We start from the raw sequence: 25,617 nt of genomic DNA, 5'->3' as shown, positions 1-25,617 counted from the left end.
GAGGGGAGGAGCTGCTGCTCCCTGCTCACAGAGGAGGAGGTCATGTGACAGTGAATGTGGAAGAGCTGGATTTGTTCATAATTGTGGATACTGAGGTCTCCTGCACAGAATAGTGAGGTACAAGATCTCTCCTGTTCCCTATCAGTCCCTCCATCCCAGTCTGCAACTCTACAGAACTGTCTCTCACTGCACCTCATGCTGCAGCTCTTTCCCCCACCTCCTTATCAGCTCTGTGCAGGGAAACTATTAACCCTTAGTGCTCACACAGCACAGGCATAGACTTCATGTACTTATGATTTCTACCACTTATTATATGCTCCCTGGTCCTCCATGTGATGGAAGCTGCCAGGCTGGTCACCTTATACAACCTGTATGTACTGTACATATCCCCTGCTCCTCCATGTGATGGAAGCTGCCAGGCTGGTCACCTAATACACCCTGTATGTACTGTACATATCCTCTGCTCCTCCATGTGATGGAAGCTGCCAGGCTGTCTCCATATACATTCTGTATGTGCACTGTGTAGTATTCACTGGAGTTATGTGGAAAATTAAATGCTATCTGTGGGCAAGCTAACTGGTCTCAGCTTGAGGGCATAGGCTGACAGATATTAGTCTCCGCCCGCTTCCCCTCTGGTGAGAGAGATTTTTATCAAACACTTTCAGAACAGAAAATGCCATAACTTTGGAAAGAAAAGGACGAGCAGCACAAAGTAGGCATCCCTCTGTTTGTTTTCAAAGGGGGAATCACATATAATAATTTGGTAAAATCACTATAACTTTACAGTTACGCTTTTAAGGCATGGTAACTGGTGTTGAGCATTTTTGTAGGACTTGTTTTTTGCTGTAGGCACACAGCCCTACTTATACAGTAAAAGTTCTGGTCTTACAATTGAGTAGTTGTTCAATGCGATGAAAGGTTGGAACTAGAGATGAGCGAACACTAAAATGCTCGGGTACTCGTTATTCGAGACGAACTTTTCCCGATGCTCGAGTGCTCGTCTCGAATAACGAACCCCATTGAAGTCAATGGGAGACTCGAGCATTTTTCAAGGGGACCAAGGCTCTGCACAGGGAAGCTTGGCCAAACACCTGGGAACCTCAGAAAAGGATGGAAACACCACGGAAATGGACAGGAAACAGCAGGGGCAGCATGCATGGATGCCTCTGAGGCTGCCTAATCGCACCATTAGGCCAAAATTATGGGCAACAGCATGGCCATGACAGAGTGACAGAATGAAGCTAGATAGCATCTAAAACATCCAATAATTGACCCTGACACTATAGGGGACGGCATGCAGAGGCAGCGGCAGCAGGCTAGAGAGTGGCATGGCGACATACCCTAATTGGACTCAGGCTTCAAACCAATGGGTGTCAGAGAGGAACCAAAGGAGGTGAGCAAGAAGCGCTCAAATAATATCGGTACATGATAAAAGTTTGCTAGTATATTTTGTGGATTACACAGCAGGGTGGCGACAAAGTTAACATGGAAGCCATGAAAACAACCCAAAATTCTGCCTGACACAGCTCGTTTGATAAGGGGACCATGTATGCTTACAGTTCATGCCAGTCGCTGCACTGGCTGCCAGTCTCCTTTCGAATACAGTTTAAAATAATAATAACCCTCATCCATAAAGCTCTGTATAATGCTGCACCCCCCTACCTCTCCTCTCTTATCTCAGTCTATCGCCCAACCCGTGCTCTTAGATCCGCCAGTGATCTTAGATTAACCTCTACCCTAGTGCGGACCTCCCACTCGCGTCTCCAAGACTTCTCTAGAGCTGCACCAATTCTATGGAATGCTCTGCCCCGGACTATCAGACTAATACCTAACCTCCAAAGTTTCAAACGTGCTCTTAAAACCCATTTCTTTAGGCAAGCCTATAACACTCATTAACTGCATGAAGTTTTAACTCTTCTACTAACCCGTCCTGTGTCGTCCTCCCATCTGTTATCCAGCAACCAACAGGCACCAGACTTCTCTGCAGTCCCATTCACCCTGGACCTGGTATATAAGATGACGGCTGAGTGGTTCAAGCGACAGCAATTCCATTTATTATATTTTTTTCTATTCCCTAAGAAGAATGGCTTGACCATTAAATATTCTTTTACCTCGTGTTACCCCATCATCTTCATAAACCGTAAGCTCTGGCGAGCAGGGACCTCACTCCTGTTGTTCCATACAAATGTTGTGCTCTGTTACATTACATTTGTATTTGTTTCCTATGATTTGTAAAGCGCTACAGAATATGATGACGCTATATAAATAAAGATTATTATTATTATTATTATGGAGGCAGTGAACTAGTAGTAGATTAAAGGTGCTGCAACTATGTTAGTTGGATCTTGGGATGGAGCTGGCGCTCTGCAGCCAGGCGAGCTTTCGCCAATCCAAGCCCCTGTCTCTAGGCTACTCCCCAAACAGCACTTCTAAGAACCTTTTGTATAAGATCAAGTGTAGTAGCGTTCTTATAAGTTTAGGATATGGCGGGTGAGGGGAATGTAAACAGATGCGCAAGAAGCGCTGAAATAATATCCCTAAATGGTAAAAGTTTGCAAGTATATTTTGTGGATTACACAGCAGGGTGGCGACAAAGTTAACAACTTTGATGTGGAATGCCCTGTAATAGCTCTTGGGCGGTGTGCCTTTTATCGCCTAGGCTCAGCAGTTTCAGCACCGCCTGCTGTCGCTTAGCGACGGCACTGCTGCTGTGCCTAGAGCTACCGACTGATGGCGCCATGCCCACGGATGGTAATTCGGAGGAGGAGGAGGTGGAGGAGGGGTGGGAGGAGGTATAGTAGGCCTTTGAGACCTGGACCGAGGTAGGCCCCGCAATTCTCTGCGTCGGCAGTATATGACCAGCCCCAGGGTCAGACTCGGTCCCAGCCTGCACCAAGTTAAGTGTAGTAGCGTTCTTATAAGTTTGGGATATGGCGGGTGAGGGGAATGTAAACAGATGCGCAAGAAGCGCATGATGCGCATGGAGCTGGCGCTCCGCTGCCAGGCGAGCTTTCGCCAATCCAAGCCCCTGTCTCTAGGCTACTCCCCAAACAGCACTTCTAAGAACCTTTTGTATAAGATCAAGTGTAGTAGCGTTCTTATAAGTTTAGGATATGCCGGGTGAGGGGAATGTAAACAGATGCGCAAGAAGCGCTGAAATAATATCCCTAAATGGTAAAAGTTTGCCAGTATATTTTGTGGATAACACAGCAGGGTGGCGACAAAGTTAACAACTTTGATGTGGAATCCATGAAAACAACCCAAATTTCACACCTCGTTTTTATAAAGGGACGATGTATGGAGGCAGCTATATGGACGACTTTTGGAGGTAGCAATGGAGCAACGTGTGGAGGCTGCTATGGAGACAATTTAATTTGATAGTGCCTGTCAAATATGCAGTCCAAACCTTTTTCAAACCAGAGGAGCAGGTAGGCACTCCGTTGAATTCACCTCGATAAGTTGATAAAGTGACGATGTATGGAGGCAGTCCCAAAAATGTTTCAAACCAGAGGAGCAGGTAGGTGGCCCTGCAGTAAAATGGAATAGATTGAGTGCCTGTATGTGGCAGTCCCAAACATTTTTCAAACCAGAGGAGCAGGTAGGTGGCCCTCCAGTAAAATGGAATAGATTGAGTGCCTGTATGTGGCAGTCCCAAAAATGTTTCAAACCAGAGGAGCAGGTAGGTGGCCCTGCAGTAAAATGGAATAGATTGAGTGCCTGTATGTGGCAGTCCCAAACATTTTTCAAACCAGAGGAGCAGGTAGGTGGCCCTCCAGTAAAATGGAATAGATTGAGTGCCTGTATGTGGCAGTCCCAAAAATGTTTCAAACCAGAGGAGCAGGTAGGTGGCCCTGCAGTAAAATGGAATAGATTGAGTGCCTGTATGTGGCAGTCCCAAACATTTTTCAAACCAGAGGAGCAGGTAGGTGGCCCTCCAGTAAAATGGAATAGATTGAGTGCCTGTATGTGGCAGTCCCAAACATTTTTCAAACCAGAGGAGCAGGTAGGTGGCCCTCCAGTAAAATGGAATAGATTGAGTGCCTGTATGTGGCAGTCCCAAACATTTTTCAAACCAGAGGAGAAGGTAGGTGGCCCTCCAGTAAAATGGAATAGATTGAGTGCCTGTATGTGGCAGTCCCAAAAATGTTTCAAACCAGAGGAGCAGGTAGGTGGCCCTGCAGTAAAATGGAATAGATTGAGTGCCTGTATGTGGCAGTCCCAAACATTTTTCAAACCAGAGGAGCAGGTAGGTGGCCCTCCAGTAAAATGGAATAGATTGAGTGCCTGTATGTGGCAGTCCCAAAAATGTTTCAAACCAGAGGAGCAGGTAGGTGGCCCTGCAGTAAAATGGAATAGATTGAGTGCCTGTATGTGGCAGTCCCAAACATTTTTCAAACCAGAGGAGCAGGTAGGTGGCCCTCCAGTAAAATGGAATAGATTGAGTGCCTGTATGTGGCAGTCCCAAACATTTTTCAAACCAGAGGAGCAGGTAGGTGGCCCTCCAGTAAAATGGAATAGATTGAGTGCCTGTATGTGGCAGTCCCAAAAATTTTTTAAAACAGAGGACCGGGTAGGTGGCCCTCCAGAAAAATGGAATAGATTGAGTGCCTGTATGTGGCACTCACAAAAATTGTTTCAAACAGAGGACCGGGTAGGTGGCCCTCCAGAAAAATTACATGCATGAAGTACTATAGCAAGAGCCAGTGGGCCCTGTCAAAAAATAGCCATTTTCCTCTGCTTTACTGTACAAAGAGGAGGAGAAGGAGGAAAATGAGGAGGAGGAGGAGTGGATCAATTATTCAGGTTGAGCTTCCTTCACCTGGTGGAGATTGGAAATTCTGAGAAATCCAGCCTTTATTCATTTTAATAAGCGTCAGCCTGTCAGCGCTGTCAGTCGACAGGCGTGTACGCTTATCGGTGATGATGCCACCAGCTGCACTGAAAACCCGCTCGGACAAGACGCTAGCGGCAGGGCAGGCAAGAACCTCCAAGGCGTACAGCGCCAGTTCGTGCCACATGTCCAGCTTTGAAACCCAGTAGTTGTAGGGAGCTGTGTGATCATTTAGGACAATGGTATGGTCAGCTACGTACTCCCTCACCATCTTTCTGTAAAGATCAGCCCTACTCTGCCGAGACTGGGGACAGGTGACAGTGTCTTGCTGGGGTGACATAAAGCTGGCAAAAGCCTTGTAAAGCGTACCCTTGCCAGTGCTGGACAAGCTGCCTGCTCGCCTACTCTCCCTCGCTACTTGTCCCGCAGAACTACGCACTCTGCCGCTAGCGCTGTCAGAAGGGAAATACTGTTTCAGCTTGTGCACCAGGGCCTGCTGGTATTCATGCATTCTCACACTCCTTTCCTCTGCAGGGATGAGAGTGGAAAGATTTTGCTTGTACCGTGGGTCCAGGAGAGTGAACACCCAGTAATCGGTGCTGGAATAAATTCTTTGAACGCGAGGGTCACGGGATAGGCAGCCTAGCATGAAATCTGCCATATGCGCCAGAGTACCAACGCGTAAGAATTCACTCCCCTCACTGGCCTGACTGTCCATTTCCTCCTCCTCCAACTCCTCCAACTCCTCTTCTTCTGCCCATACACGCTGAACAGTGAAGGACTCAACAATGGTCCCCTCTTGTGTCTCGCCAACATTCTCCTCCTCTTCCTCCTCATCCTCCTCCACCTCCACCTCCTCCGATATGCGCTGAGAAACAGACCTGAGGGTGCTTTGGCTATCAACAAGGGAATATTCTTCCCCTGTCTCTTGTGACGAGCGCAAAGCTTCCGACTTCATGCTGACCAGAGAGTTTTTCAACAGGCCAAGCAGCGGGATGGTGAGGCTGATGATGGCGGCATCGCCACTGACCATCTGTGTTGACTCCTCAAAGTTACTCAGCACCTGACAGATATCAGACATCCACGTCCACTCCTCATTGTAGACTTGAGGAAGCTGACTGACCTGACTACCAGTTCTGGTGGAAGTTGACATCTGGCAGTCTACAATCGCTCTGCGCTGCTGGTAAACTCTGGATAACATGGTCAGTGTTGAATTCCACCTCGTGGGCACGTCGCACAACAGTCGGTGAGCGGGCAGTTGGAGGCGGCGCTGCGCTGCCCTGAGAGTGGCAGCATCTGGGCTGGACTTCCTGAAATGCGCACAGATGCGGCGCACCTTCGTGAGCAAATCAGACAGATTGGGGTATGTCTTGAGGAAACGCTGAACTATCAGATTTAACACATGGGCCAGGCATGGCACATGTGTCAGTCTGCCGAGTTGCAGAGCCGCCACCAGGTTACGGCCGTTGTCACACACAACCATTCCCGGCTTGAGGTTCAGCGGTGCCAGCCACAGATCAGTCTGCGCCGTGATGCCCTGTAATAGCTCTTGGGCGGTGTGCCTTTTGTCGCCTAGGCTCAGCAGTTTGAGCACCGCCTGCTGTCGCTTAGCGACGGCACTGCTGCTGTGCCTAGAGCTACCGACTGATGGCGCCGTGCCCACGGATGGTAGTTCAGAGGAGGAGGTGGAGGAGGCATAGTAGGCCTGAAACACCTGGACCGAGGTAGGCCCCGCAATCCTCGGCGTCGGCAGTATATGAGCAGCCCCAGGGTCAGACTCGGTCCCAGCCTCCACCAAGTTAACCCAATGTGCCGTCAGCGATATATAGTGGCCCTGCCCGGCAGCACTCGTCCACGTGTCCGTGGTCAGGTGGACCTTGTCAGAAACGGCGTTGGTCAGGGCACGGATGATGTTGTCTGACACGTGCTGGTGCAGGGCTGGGACGGCACATCGGGAAAAGTAGTGGCGGCTGGGGACCGAATACCGAGGGGCGGCCGCCGCCATGAGGTTGCGAAAGGCCTCGGTCTCTACTAGCCTATAGGGCAGCATCTCCAGGCTAAGCAATCTGGAGATGTGCACATTAAGGGCTTGGGCGTGCGGGTGGGTTGCACTATATTTGCGTTTCCGCTCCAGCGTCTGGGGTATGGAGAGCTGAACGCTGGTGGATGCTGTGGAGGATCGTGGAGGCGACGATGGGGTTTTTGTGGCAGGGTCCTGGGCAGGGGGCTGACTAGCAGCTGACACAGGGGAAGGAGCAGTGGTGTGCACGGCCGGAGGTGAACGGGCTTGTTGCCACTGAGTGGGGTGTTTAGCATTCATATGCCTGCGCATACTGGTGGTAGTTAAGCTAGTAGTGGTGGAACCCCTGCTGAGCCTGGTTTGGCAAATGTTGCACACCACAGTCCGTCGGTCATCCGGTGTTTCCTTAAAGAACCTCCAGACTTCTGAAGATCTAGCCCTCGCCGCAAGAGCCCTCGCCACGGGAGCTTCACTAGTTGACACATTTGGCGCTGATGCACCAGCTCTGGCCCTGCCTCTCCGTCTGGCCCCACCACTGCCTCTTCCAACCTGTTCTGGTCGAGGACTCTCCTCCGTCTCAGAAGCACTGTGTTCACCCGGCCTCTCAACCCAGCTTGGGTCTGTCACCTCATCATCCTCCGAGCCCTCAGTCTGCTCCCCCCTCGGACTTCCTGCCCTGACAACAACTTCCCCACTGTCTGACAACCGTGTCTCCTCATCGTCGGACACCTCTTTACACACTTCCACTACGTCAAGAAGGTCATCATCACCCACAGACTGTGACTGGTGGAAAACCTGGGCATCGGAAAATTGCTCATCAGCAACCGGACAAGTGGTTTGTGACTGTGGGAAGGGTCCAGAAAACAGTTCCTCAGAGTATGCCGGTTCAAATGGCAAATTTTCCTGGGAGGGGGCAGACTGGGGGGGAGGAGGCTGAGGTGCAGGAGCTGGAGGAGTGGCGATTTCGGTGACATGGGTGGACTGCGTGGAAGACTGACTGGTGGTGGACAAATTGCTCGAAGCATTGTCAGCAATCCACGACATCACCTGTTCGCACTGTTCTGGCCTCAACAGTGCTCTACCACGAGTCCCAGTAACTTCAGACATGAACCTAGGGAGTGTAGCTCTGCGGCGTTCCCCTGCTCCCTCATCAGCAGGTGGTGTCTCACCCCGCCCAGGACCACGGCCTCTGACCCCTGCAGTAGTTGGACGCCCACGTCCCCGCCCTCGTCCTCTACCCCTAGCCCTCGGGTTAAACATTTTTAAAATGAGAGTTATAACTTTTTTTTTTTTTTTAACTTTTTTTGGGTTTTTTTTGTGTTTTTTGTTTATTTTTGTGTTTTTTGTTTTTTTTTGTGTTTTTTGTTTTTTTTTGAGTTTTTAAAACCAAACAATGCTATCCTATTGCTATGGCTATTTTCTAGCCAAGTATCAAAGCACACTACTATGCCAGATGAGATGACACTGAGTTAGTGCCTAATTGAAATCCAACCCCTACTAAATTTTCCCACTTCGGTCTTTGCTATGGATATGTGCGTCACTAAGCGCAGAACACAGCAGTCGCAAGTCTCACTACAAATTGCTCAGAATTGGCTAGTACATGCACTGCAGAAAGTACAGCCACCAGCAGATCAACCAGAAATCAAATATATAGAACGCTACTGTAGGCGTAAGTAAGCTCTTTGTATTCTCCTATGGCTATTTTCTAGCCAAGTATCAAAGCACACTACTATGCCAGATGAGATGACACTGAGTTAGTGCCTAATTGAAATCCAACCCCTACTAAATTTTCCCACTTCGGTCTTTGCTATGGATATGTGCGTCACTAAGCGCAGAACACAGCGGTCGCAAGTCTCACTACAAATTGCTCAGAATTGGCTAGTACATGCACTGCAGAAAGTACAGCCACCAGCAGATCAACCAGAAATCAAATATATAGAACGCTACTGTAGGCGTAAGTAAGCTCTTTGTATTCTCCTATGGCTATTTTCTAGCCAAGTATCAAAGCACACTACTATGCCAGATGAGATGACACTGAGTTAGTGCCTAATTGAAATCCAACCCCTACTAAATTTTCCCACTTCGGTCTTTGCTATGGATATGTGCGTCACTAAGCGCAGAACACAGCGGTCGCAAGTCTCACTACAAATTGCTCAGAATTGGCTAGTACATGCACTGCAGAAAGTACAGCCACCAGCAGATCAACCAGAAATCAAATATATAGAACGCTACTGTAGGCGTAAGTAAGCTCTTTGTATTCTCCTATGGCTATTTTCTAGCCAAGTATCAAAGCACACTACTATGCCAGATGAGATGACACTGAGTTAGTGCCTAATTGAAATCCAACCCCTACTAAATTTTCCCACTTCGGTCTTTGCTATGGATATGTGCGTCACTAAGCGCAGAACACAGCGGTCGCAAGTCTCACTACAAATTGCTCAGAATTGGCTAGTACATGCACTGCAGAAAGTACAGCCACCAGCAGATCAACCAGAAATCAAATATATAGAACGCTACTGTAGGCGTAAGTAAGCTCTTTGTATTCTCCTATGGCTATTTTCTAGCCAAGTATCAAAGCACACTACTATGCCAGATGAGATGACACTGAGTTAGTGCCTAATTGAAATCCAACCCCTACTAAATTTTCCCACTTCGGTCTTTGCTATGGATATGTGCGTCACTAAGCGCAGAACACAGCGGTCGCAAGTCTCACTACAAATTGCTCAGAATTGGCTAGTACATGCACTGCAGAAAGTACAGCCACCAGCAGATCAACCAGAAATCAAATATATAGAACGCTACTGTAGGCGTAAGTAAGCTCTTTGTATTCTCCTATGGCTATTTTCTAGCCAAGTATCAAAGCACACTACTATGCCAGATGAGATGACACTGAGTTAGTGCCTAATTGAAATCCAACCCCTACTAAATTTTCCCACTTCGGTCTTTGCTATGGATATGTGTGCCACTAAGAGCTAAACACAACGGTAGCAAGTCCCCCTGCTAATTCCTCACAAAATGGTACTAGATGCAAATTAAAATAAAAAAAGTAGAACGTTATTGTAGCCCTAAGAAGGGCTGTTGGGTTCTTTGAGAATCACTCCTGCCTAACAGTAAGCTAATAGAACACCCTAACGCTTTCCCTGACCAGCAGCAGCTCTCTCCCTAGCGGCATCCAGACACAGAATGATCCGAGCAGCGCGGGCAGCGGCTAGTCTATCCCAGGGTCACCTGATCTGGCCAGCCAACCACTGCTATCGACGTGTAAGGGTACCACGTCATGCTGGGTGGAGTGCAGAGTCTCCTGGCTTGTGATTGGCTCTGTTTCTGGCCGCCAAAAAGCAAAACGGCGGGAGCTGCCATTTTCTCGAGCGGGCGAAGTATTCGTCCGAGCAACGAGCAGTTTCGAGTACCCCAATGCTCGACCGAGCATCAAGCTCGGACGAGCATGTTCGCTCATCTCTAGTTGGAACTCATTCACAAGACAGTATGGAGGAGATTTATCATAAGTGTCTGAGGTATAACTGTTCTAGTTGTCCATGGCAACCAATCAGAGCTCAGCTTTTATTTTTATAAACTGTTGTGAGAAAATGAAAGCTGAATTATAATTGGTTGCCATGGGCAAAAAATTCCAAAACAGCATTCTACATTATTTATATCAATCAGAACCACACCAAGTAGATAACTTTTACTTTATTTTGATTGACATTTAATGTTAATAACTTATATACCTTGAATGTCAATCAAAATAAAGTAAAAGGAAAGTTATCTACTTGGTGTGTGCCTTGCTTGTCAAACTATGAAGAATCTGTGGTATTCCTTGGCCTGTCAGAGCATGGCAACACAACCCAAAAACCATGAACTGTGCAAGGTCAACTGAGGTCACTCTGACCTTTCGTCAATGCATTTGTAATTTGCTGGTGAATTGAAAATTACTTTTCTTTTTACTAGAATTGTTATTACCATGTGGTATTTTGTTGAATGGATTTCAATTTATTTTTAGTATAAATTGTACATAAATGTAAAATCACTGTGTTCAAATGTATTGCAAATTGCTCTGCTAAAATGTGTTATTGATTTTTTTTTCCCGTGTGATTATGATGTGTATAGTAATTTAAAGAGTTAGCAAGAAATAACTATTTATGGCTTTTCCTTGGGGTATAGGCCATCAATAATCAATTAGTGGTGGGGGGGTTGTCATCTTTTTAAGTATACAGAGCCTGAATGAGTTGACGCAATGGGGGACATTTACATAAAGTGTCGGTGTCTGCACTGGCTTGGTTACTGACTTGCTCTTGGAAAGGAGATACACATTTAAAGGAAAACTACCACCACGGATCTACCTATTAAGGTAGATCTGGTGGTAGGTGCGTCTAGCTTATGTAAGGATAGCCCTTTTTAAGGCTAATCCGTTACTCCCCTCTATCTTTGCTAATCTTTAATTGTTATAATATGCTAATTTACCAAAGAGGCTACTGCCCTGGAGTGCAGCAATGGCCGCTGCGGTAATGCATCAGTGGCTGACCTTGTCCGACAGTTCGTCCAGTCTGAATTAAACACCAGAAGGACAGGCAGAAGACATCCTAATGTGGTGAGTGCTAGCGCAATGTTAACGCATGCGTTAACACAAGCAGTAACATTAGCGTTTTGTAAACGCAAGTGTTAACAGCTATTTAATTAGGCATATCACTCTTCAGCTATTCCAATGCGGTTTTAAACGCATGCGTTAAATGCGACGTGTGACCGCATTGATAGAGCATCAATAGCTATTCCTTGCCAACCCTTATAATGATTAGAGGAGAACAAGGTGTAACATTTCTGAGAACCCAGTGATCAGGTGATGGGCAGCTAGTGTCTAATTTGCCTGCAGCATCTCCACAGGTGAATGAAAGTATTGCACATTTCTTATTGATGCTATTGATTTATTAAACATCTATTTTTTTACTGAATTCCAGGCAATTGCATTGGTTGCCCAGTAGATAAATCTGGAGGAAATGTCCTACATTCCTACTCCTGGCTATGTCCCTGTTTTATTTTGGTCTTTTTCAACATTAGTACACAGACTGTTGTAGAAAACTAACTTTAAAAGCCATTTTAGGTCAATTTGGGTTTCTAGAGGAAGGTCCCGGTGCCAGATCCTTGCATAGTGGGGGTCATTTACTAAGGGCCCGATTCGCGTTTTCCCGACGTGTTACCCGAATAATTCCGATTTGCGCCGATTTTCCCTGTATTGCCCTGGGATTTTGGCGCACGCGATCGGATTGTGGCGCATCGGCGCTGGCATGCATGCGACGGAAATCGCGGGCGTGGCCGAACGAAAACCCGACGGATTCTGAAAAACCGCCGCATTTAAAAAAAAAAAAAAGTGTTGCGGTACTCGCGCTTACCTTCACCAGGAATAGGTCGGTGAACTTCAGTGCATTCCGGCGGGCCTTGGGGAACTTCAGCGCAGCAGCACCACCTGGTGGACGTCGGAGGAACTACCTTAGTGAATCCCGGCCGGACCCAAATCCACCGCATAGAACACGCTGCTGGATCGCGAATGGACCGAGTAAGTAAATCTGCCCCAGTATCTACAACTGATTCTGGCTTTAATCATTATCTGGAGCAAAACCATACATGATGTAATCAACCTATTAAACGGAACCTGTCATCAGCAATTGGCTAAATAAACCGCTGCCGTAATATTGTAAAGCAGCGCAACAGCTTCCAGTTTTTGTTTCTTTCATGGTCCAGGTTGGTGGCATAATACAGAAAATCAACTTTAAACTAAGCTGTAAACTGGTTGTATAAAGTCAAGGAGGAGGAGAGTTTAACACTCAAGTCAGGGTGGGGAACTTTGAATGCCTCCTTCGCATCAGAGTTTAGGAGATCTGGTTAGCGATGTCTCTGGATACAGGACAATCAATTACATTGAAAAGGACTTTCTATGGAAGAAAGAGCTGGACTTCAGTGTTAAAATCTCCACCTCCTTGACTTTATACAATCGATTAATTTCTCACTTCAAAGTTGGATGATGTCACACGACTGGGTCATGAAAGAAACATGACAACATACTGGAAGTGGTTTATTAGTTCAGTTATTGCTGTCAGGTTCCCTTTAATTTCATAAGGATACTGTACGTAATAATTATTTTCTCCTGCGGAGGCACTGCAGGGAAGTAAAACACTTCCAGACAGTTTGTGCCCACAGGTTATAATATATGCTTGGCATTTGAAAAGAAATATTATTGTGTATTATTACAGGCTGATCAAAATGTATTTTTCAACATACAAATGAAATCTATATTTATTTCTCTAAATCACTTTCACCGTTGTATAAAACTTCACAGCAGACGCCGAGTGTTCTCACACCAATGAATGTCCTTGTAGCAGTTGGAAAACTGAGCACACGTAGAAAGGTTAATTTGCTCAAATTATTCATCTATAACCTTTTTGTTAAGTAACACATTGCGAGTTGCGCTTTGTTTGCAGCTAAGTGCTCAACCGGCACAGAACGAGATCCGATGCCGATAAAAGCATTCCAGACCCGTGTTATTTCTAACCGTTTTCGTTTTCATTTATTAAAGATTTCCAAAACATAGTCCATGACCCCCCTAACAAATTCTGTAAAATGTTTTACATTTTTATTAACAATTTGGGAGATAAATCATTTTTATTGCTAGCTTTTATGAAAGGCACCTTGACCATGGTGAATGCACAGAATACATTTTACATTCTCTTCAGCTCCTGAGATGTTATGTACTCTTAGAGCTAATTAGATTAAAGTTGATGTGTACTTGGAAGAGAAAAACTTTCTGAAGATTATGGAGAAAATTATATAGTTTAAAGTTTTATAGATGATATAATTTCTTAATATGTACTGTTTCATATTTTTGGACCGACCCAATGGAATACCATGGGAGTGAGTTCTTAGTGGGTCCACTTAATTTTCAACAAATCTTGTATAAAACAATAGTAAACGTGAAAATAAGAAAGTTTCTGATATGTGCTTCCCAATTTAATGATGAATTCCATCTTGCTAGGTAAATGGACAGGAGGTCACTGTCAGACACCAGGGGTAGTGGACCCACTGGACCACCGTGGACCATGACGTAAGCCGATACCTGGGGCCGGAGTCTACGTGGAAACCGGTCTTCACCAGAGCCCGTCGCAAAGCAGGTTGGACTTGTAGGGGCGTGGTACCACTAGGTTGTTCCACGGTGGTTGCCAAGGCGAGGCACACAAACGTTGAGCAGAATCATCGTCAGGGACAGGCAGGCGGTTAGGACAGGCAGCACAGGATCAGAGTCGGGGACTAAGCAGAAAGTCAGGGCAGGCAGCAAAGGAGCGTAGTAAGGAACAGTTTCTCAAAGGCACAAGGCACAAAGATCTGGCGGGTATGTTCAGGGAGAGACTGGGTTATAAGTAGAGATGAGCGAGCACTAAAATGCTCGGGTACTCGTTATTCGAGACGAACTTTTCCCGATGCTCGAGTGCTCGTCTCGAATAACGAGCCCCATTGAAGTCAATGGGAAACTCAAGCATTTTTCAAGGGGACCAAGCATCTGCACAGGGAAGCTTGGCCAAGCACCTGGGAACCTCAGAAAAGGATGGAAACACCACGGAAATGGACAGGAAACAGCAAGGGCAGCATGCATGGATGCCTCTGAGGCTGCTTAATCGCACCATTATGCCAAAAGTATGGGCAACAGCATGGCAATGACAGAGTGACCGAATGAGGCTAGATAGCATCTAAAACATCCAATAATTGACCCTGACACTATAGGGGACTATGCAGAGGCAGCGGCAGCAGGCTAGAGAGTGTCATGGCGACATACCCTAAATGGACTCAGGCTTCAAACCAATGGGTGGCAGAGAGGAACCAAAGGTGGTGAGCAAGAAGCGCTCAAATAATATCGGTAAATGATAAACGTTTGCCAGTATATTTTGTGGATTACACAGCAGGGTGGCGACAAAGTTAACAAGTTTGATGAGGAAGCCATGAAAACAACCCAAAATTCTGCCTGACACAGCTCGTTTGATAAGGGGACCATGTATGGAGGCAGTGAACTAGTAGTAGATTAAAGGTGCTGCAGTTAAAACTATGTTAGTTGGATCTTGGGATGGAGCTGGCGCTCCGCTGCCAGGCGAGCTTTCGCCAATCCAAGCCCCTGTCTCTAGGCTACTCCCCAAACAGCACTTCTAAGAACCTTTTGTATAAGATCAAGTGTAGTAGCGTTCTTATAAGTTTGGGTTCTGGCGGGTGAGGGGAATGTAAACAGATGCGCAAGAAGCGCTGAAATAATATTGGTAAATGATAAAAGTTTGCCAGTATATTTTGTGGATTACACAGCAGGGTGGCGACAAAGTTAACATGGAAGCCATGAAAACAATCCAAAATTCTGCCAGACACAGCTCGTTTGATAAAGGGACCATGTATGAAGGCAGCTATATGGACTACTTTTGGAGGCAGCTATGGCGATGACGTGTGGAGGTAGCAATGGAGACAACGTGTGAAGGCAGCTAAAAAGACGACGTGTGGAGGCTGCTATGGAGACAATTTAATTTGGATAGTGCCTGTATGTGGCAGTCCAAAAAAGTTTTCAAACCAGAGGAGCAGGTAGCTGGTCCTCCAGAAAAATTACATAGATTGAGTGCCTGTATGTGGCAGTCCAAAAAAGTTTTCAAACCAGAGGAGCAGGTAGCTGGTCCTCCAAAAAGATTAAATAAATTGAGTGCCTGTATGTGGCAGTCCAAAAAAGTTTTCAAACCAGAGGAGCAGGTAGCTGGTCCTCCAGAAAAATTACATAGATTGAGTGCCTGTATGTGGCACTCCCAAAAATTATTTAAAACAGAGGACAGGGTAGTTGGCCCTCCAGAAAAATTAAATACATAGAGTACTATAGCCAGAGCCAGTTGGCCCTGGCAAAAAAATAGCCAGTTTCCTCTGCTTTAGTGTACAAAGAGGAGGAGAAGGAGGACAATGAGGAGGAGGAGTGCATACATTATTCAGGTTCAGCTTCTTTCACCTGGTGGAGAATGGAAATGCGGAGAAATCCAGGCTTTATTCATCTTGATAAGCGTCAGCCTGTCAGCGCTGTCAGTCGACAGGCGTGTACGCTTATCGGTGATGATGCCACCAGCTGCACTGAAAACCCGCTCGGACAACACGCTAGCAGCAGGGCAGGCAAGAACCTCCAAGGCGTACAGCGCCAGTTCGTGCCACATGTCCAGCTTTGAAACCCAGTAGTTGTAGGGAGCTGTGTGATCATTTAGGACGATGGAATGGTCAGCTACGTACTCCCTCACCATCTTTCTGTAAAGATCAGCCCTACTCTGCCGAGACTGGGGACAGGTGACAGTGTCTTGCTGGGGTGACATAAAACTGGCAAAGGCCTTGTAAAGCGTACCCCTGCCAGTGCTGGACAAGCTGCCTGGTCGCCTACTCTCCCTCGCTACTTGTCCCGCAGAAGTACGCCCTCTGCCGCTAGCGCTGTCAGAAGGGAAATACTGTTTCAGCTTGTGCACCAGGGCCTGCTGGTATTCATGCATTCTCACACTCCTTTCCTCTCCAGGGATGAGAGTGGAAAGATTTTTCTTGTACCGTGGTTCCAGGAGAGTGAATACCCAGTAATCGGTGCTGGAATAAATTCTTTGAACGCGAGGGTCACGGGATAGGCAGCAAAGCATGAAATCTGCCATATGCGCCAGAGTCCCAACGCGCAAGAATTCACTCCCCTCACTGGCCTGACTGTCCATTTCCTCCTCCTCCAACTCCTCTTCTTCTGCCCATACACGCTGAACAGTGAAGGACTGAACAATGGTCCCCTCTTCTGTCTCGCCAACATTCTCCTCCTCTTCCTCCTCATCCTCCTCCACCTCCTCCGATATGCGCTGAGAAACAGACCTAAGGGTGCTTTGGCTATCAACAAGGGAATCTTCTTCCCCCGTCTCTTGTGACGAGCGCAAAGCTTCCGACTTCATGCTGACCAGAGAGTTTTTCAACAGGCCAAGCAGCGGGATGGTGAGGCCGATGATGGCGGCATCACCACTGACCATCTGTGTTGACTCCTCAAAGTTACTCAGCACCTGACAGATATCAGACATCCATGTCCACTCCTCATTGTAGACTTGAGGAAGCTGACTGACCTGACTACCAGTTCTGGTGGAAGTTGACATCTGGCAGTCTACAATCGCTCTGTGCTGCTGGTAAACTCTGGATAACATGGTTAATGTTGAATTCCACCTCGTGGGCACGTCGCACAACAGTCGGTGAGCGGGCAGTAGGAGGCGGCGCTGCGCTGCCCTGAGAGTGGCAGCATCTGTGCTGGACTTCCTGAAATGCGCACAGATGCGGCGCACCTTCGTGAGCAAATCAGACAGATTGGGGTATGTCTTGAGGAAACGCTGAACTATGAGATTTAACACATGGGCCAGGCATGGCACATGTGTCAGTCTGCCGAGTTGCAGAGCTGCCACCAGGTTACGGCCGTTGTCACACACAACCATGCCTGGCTTCAGGTTCAGCGGTGCCAGCCACAGATCAGTCTGCGCCGTGATGCCCTGTAATAACTCTTGGGCGGTGTGCCTTTTATCGCCTAGGCTCAGCAGTTTGAGCACCGCCTGCTGTCACTTAGCGATGGCACTGCTGCTGTGCCTAGAGCTACCGACTGATGGCGCCATGCCCACGGATGGCAATTCAGAGGAGGAGGTGGAGGAGGGGTGGGAGGAGGAGGAGGCATAGTAGGCCTTTGAGACCTGGACCGAGGTAGGCCCCGCAATCCTCGGCGTCGGCAGTATATGACCAGCCCCAGGGTCAGACTCGGTCCCAGCCTCCACCAAGTTAACCCAATGTGCCGTCAGCGATATATAGTGGCCCTGCCCGGCAGCACTCGTCCACGTGTCCGTGGTCAGGTGGACCTTGTCAGAAACGGCGTTGGTCAGGGCACGGAGGATGTTCTCTGACACGTGCTTGTGCAGGGCTGGGACGGCACATCGGGAAAAGTAGTGGCGGCTGGGGACCGAATACCGAGGGGGGGCCGCCGCCATGAGGTTTCGAAAGGCCTCGGTCTCTACCAGCCTATAGGGCAGCATCTCCAGGCTAAGCAACTTGGAGATGTGGACGTTGAGGGCTTGGGCGTGTGGGTGGGTTGCGCTATACCTCCTTTTGTGCTCCAGCGTCTGGGGTATGGAGAGCTGAACGCTGGTGGATGCTGTGGAGGATCGTGGAGGCGAAGATGGGGTTTTCGCACGGGAGGTGTTTGGGCCGGGGTCCTGGGCAGGGGGCTGACTAGCAGATGACACAGGGGAAGGAGCAGTGGTGTGCCCGGCCGGAGGTGAACGGGCTTGGTGCCCTTGATTGAGTGGGGTGTTTAGCATTCAGATGCCTGCGCATACTGGTGGTAGTTAAGCTAGTAGTGGTGGAACCCCTGCTGATCCTGGTTTGGCAAAGGTTGCACACCACAGTCCGTCGGTCATCCGGTGTTTCTTTAAAGAACCTCCAGACTTCTGAAAATCTAGCCCTCGCCACGGGAGCTTGACTACGGGCAACATTTGGCGCTGATGCACCAGCTCTGGCCCTGCCTCTCCGTCTGGCCCCACCACTGCCTCTTCCAACCTGTTCTGCTATAGGACTCGCCTCCGTCTCAGAAGCACTGTGTTCACCCGGCCTATCAACCCAGCTTGGGTCTGTCACCTCATCATCCTCCGATCCCTCAGTCTGCTCCCCCCTCGGACTTCCTGCCCTGACAACAACTTCACCACTGTCTGATAACCGTGTCTCCTCATCGCCCGACACCTCTTTACATACTTCTTCCACTACATGAATAATGTCATCATCACCCACAGACTGCGACTGGTGGAAAACCTGGGCATCGGAAAATAGCTCAGCAACAGCAGGACAAGTGGTTTGTGACTGTGGGAAGGGTCCAGAAAACAGTTCCTCAGAGTATGCCGGTTCAAATGCCAAATTTTGGTGGGAGGGGGCAGACTGGGGAGAAGGAGGCTGAGGTGGAGGAGCTGGAGGAGTGCCGATTTCGGTGACATGGGTGGACTGCGTGGAAGACTGACTGGTGGACAAATGGCTAGAAGCATTGTCCGCAATCCACGACATCACCTCTTCGCACTGTTCTGGCCTCAACAGTGCTCTACCACGAGTCCCAGTAACTTGAGACATGATGAACCTAGGGAGTGTACCTCTGCGGCGTTCCCCTGTACCCCCATCAGCAGGTGGTGTCTCACCCCGCCCAGGACCACGGCCTCTGACCCCTGCAGTAGTTGGACGCCCACGTCCACGCCCTCGTCCTCTACCCCTAGCCCTCGGGTTAAACATTTTCCAAATTAAAGTGTAAACTTGAAAAAAAAAAATTTTGTGTTTATTTTTTTTTAGTTTTTTATTTTTTTTAACAAAACGATGCTATCCTATTGCTATGGCTAGTTTCTAACCTACACTGACAGCACACAACTGGATTTTGTGCTTTGCAAGATGAGTTTGAGCTATAAAATGAAATAAAGGTAAAAAAAAAAAAAAATCAGCAGACTCTGCCTAATTCTACTCAAACCCCTAATAAATTGTCCCACTTCGGTGTTTGAGGTGGATATGCGTGTCACTAAGAGCTAAACACAACGGTCGCAGGTCTCCCAGCAAGTTCCTCACAGTATGGTACTAGCTGCACTACTAGTGCCAGCAAGCCCAGCCACAAGCAAACAAAAAAAAGGAAAATATAACGCTATTGTAGGCCTAAGTAAGCCGTTGGGGTTCTCCTATGGCTATTTTGTAGCCTACAATGAGAGCACACTGCTTTGCAAGATGAGTTTGAGCTATAAAATGAAATACAGCTAAAAAAAAAAATCAGCAGACTCTGCCTAATTCTACTCAAACCCCTAATAAATTGTCCCACTTCGGTGTTTGAGGTGGATATGTGTGTCACTAAGAGCTAAACACAACGGTTGCAAGTCCCCCTGCAAATTCCTCACAATATGGTACTAGCTGCACTACTAGTGCCAGCAAGCCCAGCCACAAGCAAATTAAAAAAAAAAAAAAGTATAACGTTATTGTAGCCCTAAGAAGGACTGTTGGGTTCTTGTAGAATCACTCCTGCCTAACAGTAATCTACTAGCACCCTAACGCTTTCCCTGACCAGCAGCATCTCTCTCCCTAGCGGCATCCAGACACAGAATGATCCGAGCAGCTCAGGCAGGGGCTAGTCTATTCCAGGGTCACCTGATCTGGCCAGCCAACCACTGCTATCGACGTGTAAGGGTACCACGTCATGCTGGGTGGAGTGCAGAGTCTCTTGGCTTGTGATTGGCTCTGTTTCTGGCCGCCAAAAAGCAAAACGGCGGGAGCTGCCATTTTCTCGAGCGGGCGAAGTATTCGTCCGAGCAACGAGCAGTTTCGAGTACGCTAATGCTCGAACGAGCATCAAGCTCGGACGAGTATGTTCGCTCATCTCTAGTTATAAGGGATTCTGGGAATAGCCAGCGCCTATCAACAGTGCGCTAGCCCTTTAAATCTTTGGGAGCCGGCCCTAGGAGACGGGGAAGCGTGCGCACGATTGCCAAAACAGGGACAGGTAAAAGAGATTGCGGCCACGCTGCGGCACGGAGGGGAGCACCCGTGACAGTCATGGTGGTGTCCTATTACATAAACCTATGGGGGGAAGGAGCAGTGAGTTACAGCAGCTAGATCTAGCTAATAAGCTATAGCAAGTGTGCCAGAACCTTTTTCAATCCTGCCATTTGACTTCTTAGGTTTCCTTCTTATTTGCATGTGGTCTTTTTCTTGTTTTGTTATAGGAAGAGAATAATCAAAATAAAGACAGCCATAGATGTTTAAAGGGAACCTGCAATCCGGAAGGCTATTTTTACATAATGACAGGTTCCAATAGCATCTGGCATGTTGATTTCAAATTATGCCATTATGGTGCACCTGAATAATTCGATTGCTTTTTAATCTTTTATTTAACATTACCTGCTCCCTACCAGCAGTGCGTGGTGAGTCCTGGGGGATAGTGGACAGTTCATACAGCACAAGTTGTTTTCTCCTTAATTTCACCTCCCCTCATCCTTACTTATTGCCCTCTCACCCCAAGCTTATGTCAGTGCCCTGCCACAAGCAATTCTCATTTCAACTGCCCCTCCCCAGGACTCACCACACACTGCTGGCAGGGAGCCTGGTACTGTTAAAGAAACAGTAAAAAGCACTGGAATTATTCAGACGCATTAGAAAGGCATTTTTTAAATCGACATGCCAGAGGCTATTGGAACCCGTAACCATGAAAAAACGACCTTTCTGATGAAAGAATCCCTTTAAGATCATGAAAAAACAATGGAAGCCTAAAAATTCTACTTACTACAATTGAGTTTATGGCACGTTTTCCCAGCATACTTCATAGTACCAGATAAAATCTGCAATAGAGGATCCTCATGAAGCCTCATACACATAGCCATAGATCTTGCAGCAGCAGTGTGTACCTACCTTGTGAAGACTTACCCAAAAAACTTTGGCCTTATTATCATTGCCTACAAAGTATATACAACAAAGTATTTTGTTATTGACCAAATACTTATTTTCCACCATAATTTGCAAAAGCATTCTTTAAAACTCAAACAATGTGATTTTCGGGGTTTGTTTCCCCATTTTGTCTCTCATAGTTGAGGTTCTACCTATGATGTCAATTACAGACCTCTCTCATCTTTTTAAGTGGGAAAACTGAGTATATATTTGCTACCATGTCCTCCTTCCTTCTAAAATCAACTTGTATATTTATTCAAATGAGCCTGGAGGGCTCTAATGGGTGTTTTCAGAGCCCCTCCGTGCTGCAGCTTTACAAGCTGTTATAATGAGAAGAGCAGTTCTCCCCTCCTCCTGCACTTCCTACTGCTGTTATATTACACAGGTAGAGGGAGGAGGGAGAGAGCAGGGGTTGGGTGTAACAAGCTGTGAACCTGCAGCACTGACAGGCTCTGGTAAAGCTTCCAGAGCTCTTCAGGCTCATTATCATAATTTTCAAAGTTGATTTGAGAAGGAAGAAGGCTATGGATAACAAATATAAGAAGATTACCACAGTCTCTGTACCTGGATCTATGAGTAAGTGTCCCTGGTTTATCATGATGGATTTTGATGGTGGACAGGGCCACCTCCTGGTAAAGGGGGACCAATATAAAATTGGGGTCAAAAAGAGCTTGAAAAGACAATTGTGATTGCATTTTCTTGGGAACTAGTTCCTGGCTATATGTTCACATCACCGATACCAAAAAATAAATTTAAGACAAAAAAACTAAAAATTAAATTAAATATCTCAACCATCCTCATAGGCAATTGTAACATGACTCATAAACAGGAAAAATGACCCTCTTTTGCCCTGTGTGTCCCCAGCTGAAAAGGACTAAACTATAAAATTGTGTAAAGGGATTTCACATGACAACATTCATCATGAAGTTAGACAATATAATAAAAAACATTACCGGTAATTGTTATCATCCATTTTGCACATTTAGAACAAATCTGTTTCCTGAAACACAATAATTAGGGCTTTTAGCAGATTGCACATGGAAAATTTATACCTTGGATCTTTTTGCATTCATTTCCAATAAAGTAAATATTGCAAATCCCCCTGAATTGTTCCCCGCAGTATTCCAATAGTAAGCGATGGTTTCTGAGCCGGCTGCCTCGTCTGGCTGAGGACCGCGGCTACGTGACCGAGTCTGTGTCTGCCCCTGGATGTCTCATACATCATAGATACGACGGCTGCCTGCGCTATTCTGGGCACAAGATGGATGGAAGACGGAGAGGGAATGGGTTCTAGTTCCCTCCAATGAATTTGGTTATCTGAGCAAGCTGTTTACAAATAAAAGAAATGTAAGTGTTTTGGGAAAAATTTTCCATTACTTGCACAACAAAATTCTGCCGTAAAAAAATCGAAAAGCTTTGATCTATGCGCTCCAGAGTGATCTAAGTAAACTTTCTTTTTTCAAAAAGTTACAAAAATGATAGCAACTTCATCCGAGTAGACCGAAATGGAGTAGCTTTATCTACCACTGAGAAAAGCAGGTAGAAAAACCACGCACACTCACATTTAGCAGTGAGGACTTATCTTCTGTATCCATAAACCGTTGTGAATTCAGTAAAAAATTATCTTTTGAATTTATGCAAATTAGTGCCATGTGCACGTCACAAAGGGCACCCGGAGCTCTCCTTCTAATAATTTATTCATTCCTCCTCATAATATCGTAGCCCACCCCCTCTTTCGTATACAGCAGTCCCTGAGGGCAGTGGTGTAACTATGAGTGGCTGGGCCCCATGGTAGACTTCATTTTACATCAAGGGTTATCTTGCATTAATCTATAGTGTTTTATTATATACATTCTGTTTATTATTACTGTATCTGTGTAGATTAGTAGAAAGGGTTAATGAACGTTGAGAGAGATTTCTGACTGTGTATCTCTATCTCTCAGAGAAGCTAGTAGTAGTAGTAGAAGAAAAACAGACTTGTTTAACAGTAGACAGCTTGACCTTTAGAATGACAGGTGGTGTCTGGAAAGTTGTTTACACTTTAGAATCTTGCTGCCAGGGCCGGCTCCAGGTTTCAGTAGGCCCCTGGGCGACAGAACCTCAGGGGGCCCCTTTGCAGTGAACTCACGTGGCAGCATTTAAAATTCAGAAACTAAAACAGTCTCCTGTTTCCTAAAATATTCCCTAATTTATCATCCCAAACAGCCCTATCACGGAAAGGGCAGTTTTGAGGTCATTTAACCAACAGGACAAGCCTAAAACTTTGTGCCCCTCTGCCAAGTAATAAAACTGAAGCTTCTACTCAGCTGCTACGGAACCTCATAATACACCCCTCAGCTGCTGCGGAACCTCATAATACACCCCTCAGCTGCTGCGGAACCTCATAATACACCCCTCAGCTGCTGCGGAACCTCATAATACACCCCTCAATACAGATCACTGCTGCTGCCTAACATCATAATACACACTTCAGCTGCTTCAATACATCACAATAACAGTTCAGCTGCTGCAGAACCTCCTAATACACATCACTGCTGAAACAGAAGCCTCTCTCCTTCTCATGTACATACAAACCAACAGGCAGTCACACATGCAGCAAGACATATAGAGGCAGTCACACATGCAGCAAGACATATAGAGGCAGTCACACATGCAGCAAGACATATAGAGGCAGTCACACATGCAGCAAGACATATAGAGGCAGTCACACATGCAGCAAGACATATAGAGGCAGTCACACATGCAGCAAGACATATAGAGGCAGTCACACATGCAGCAAGACATATAGAGGCAGTCACACATGCAGCAAGACATATAGAGGCAGTCACACATGCAGCAAGACATATAGAGGCAGTCACACATGCAGCAAGACATATAGAGGCAGTCACACATGCAGCAAGACATATACAGGCAGTCACACATGCAGCAAGACATATAGAGGCAGTCACACATGCAGCAAGACATATAGAGGCAGTCACACATGCAGCAAGACATATAGAGGCAGTCACACATGCAGCAAGACATATACAGGCAGTCACACATGCAGCAAGACATATACAGGCAGTCACACATGCAGCAAGACATATAGAGGCAGTCACACATGCAGCAAGACATATACAGGCAGTCACACATGCAGCAAGTATAGCTACATACAGACAGATACATACAGACAAGCATGGAGGCAAACACATCATCACACATACCATACACTCACCATATGGATCAGTCATACACAGCCATACATGTGACATACCATTACACCCCATGGTGTCTGCAGCAGCCCTGGCATCACACAGAGGAGTCTTCAGGCTTCTCCTTCTCCTCCTCCTCCTCCATCTCGTCCCGATCTCTAAGCTGCCAGATCTCTGCTATTCTGCAGCTCCGTGTGAAGAAGAGATGGGGGAAGGGTGGGTTAACCTATTATGTGCTGTATTTCACAGGCTGCTCAGCAGCCTCTAACTGTCCTGTGCCTTGTCCAAGTGAGGGAGGAACAGTGCAGGGCACAGGATACTTCCTCAGTCAAAACAGGAAGTGAAGATGTGCACAGCTTGTGTGGGCCCCCGGCAGCTCTCTGGGCCCCGGCACTTGCCCAGGTATGCCGGGTGCTGGAGCCGGGCCTGCTTGCTGCCATAGAATATAATTGGGACTCAATGTAAGTTTATAGGAAACAGTTTAGCATTGTTTTTGTGCTGAAATGTAACACCTCTCTTCCCCTGGTAGAAAGTATGCCATGGGTACAATCCTAGTCCTTAGTGTCTTGCAGTTAGGGAACAGAGCTTGGAGGAGAAGACTTCCAGTCTACCTGAGCAACCAGAAGAAGAAGCTGAGATGGGGGAGACTCTACCATAGACAATGGGCTCCAGCCTGTGACCAGGGTACTAGGCTTGTAAGAAAGAGAGGGACAGCTAGCCCAGGGCAGCATTAACCCTTCATCTGCCAGGGAGGAGATAGGAGACGTCAGCCCTTTGATCTGCCTGTATTGCCTTGCACCTGAATTTCTTCAGTAAAGAAAGAAACTGTTTGCTGGAGACCCTGACTCTCTGGACGTATTTCCTATTAGAGGGCACCATGTTTTACCATTCCTTCCGGAGAGCGGCAACACATGATGGCACCTCGAAAGTGCCTGGCAAGCTCAGCATAGCGTTGGGGCCACACATAACCTGGGCACTGCACCCTGTGGGGTAAATACTTTTACAGATTTTTAGCCTGTGTTGGTTCCGGTGTGTCATTTCACTTTTTTTTAAGGAGTCCTTTCCTCAAACCATGGAATTTG

General features: G+C 47.0%; 1 long non-coding RNA gene across 1 annotated transcript in view; it reads right to left on the bottom strand.

Moving 5' to 3' along the window:
- LOC140116440 (uncharacterized) overlaps nucleotides 1-24,809 on the bottom strand; it is a 30,466-nt gene extending 5,657 nt beyond the window's left edge. Inside the window, exon 1 of the long non-coding RNA XR_011852753.1 lies at nucleotides 24,598-24,809. This is a non-coding gene — a long non-coding RNA (uncharacterized lncRNA). The remainder of the gene's footprint in view (nucleotides 1-24,597) is intronic.
- Between the last annotated feature and the right edge of the window lie 808 nt (nucleotides 24,810-25,617).

The sequence above is a fragment of the Engystomops pustulosus genome, chromosome 2 (genome assembly GCF_040894005.1).
Source record: "Engystomops pustulosus chromosome 2, aEngPut4.maternal, whole genome shotgun sequence".
Taxonomy (NCBI): Eukaryota; Metazoa; Chordata; class Amphibia; order Anura; family Leptodactylidae; genus Engystomops; species Engystomops pustulosus.
Note: the sequence above shows the minus strand (reverse complement) of the source record. Positions and strands in the feature narration are given on the sequence as shown.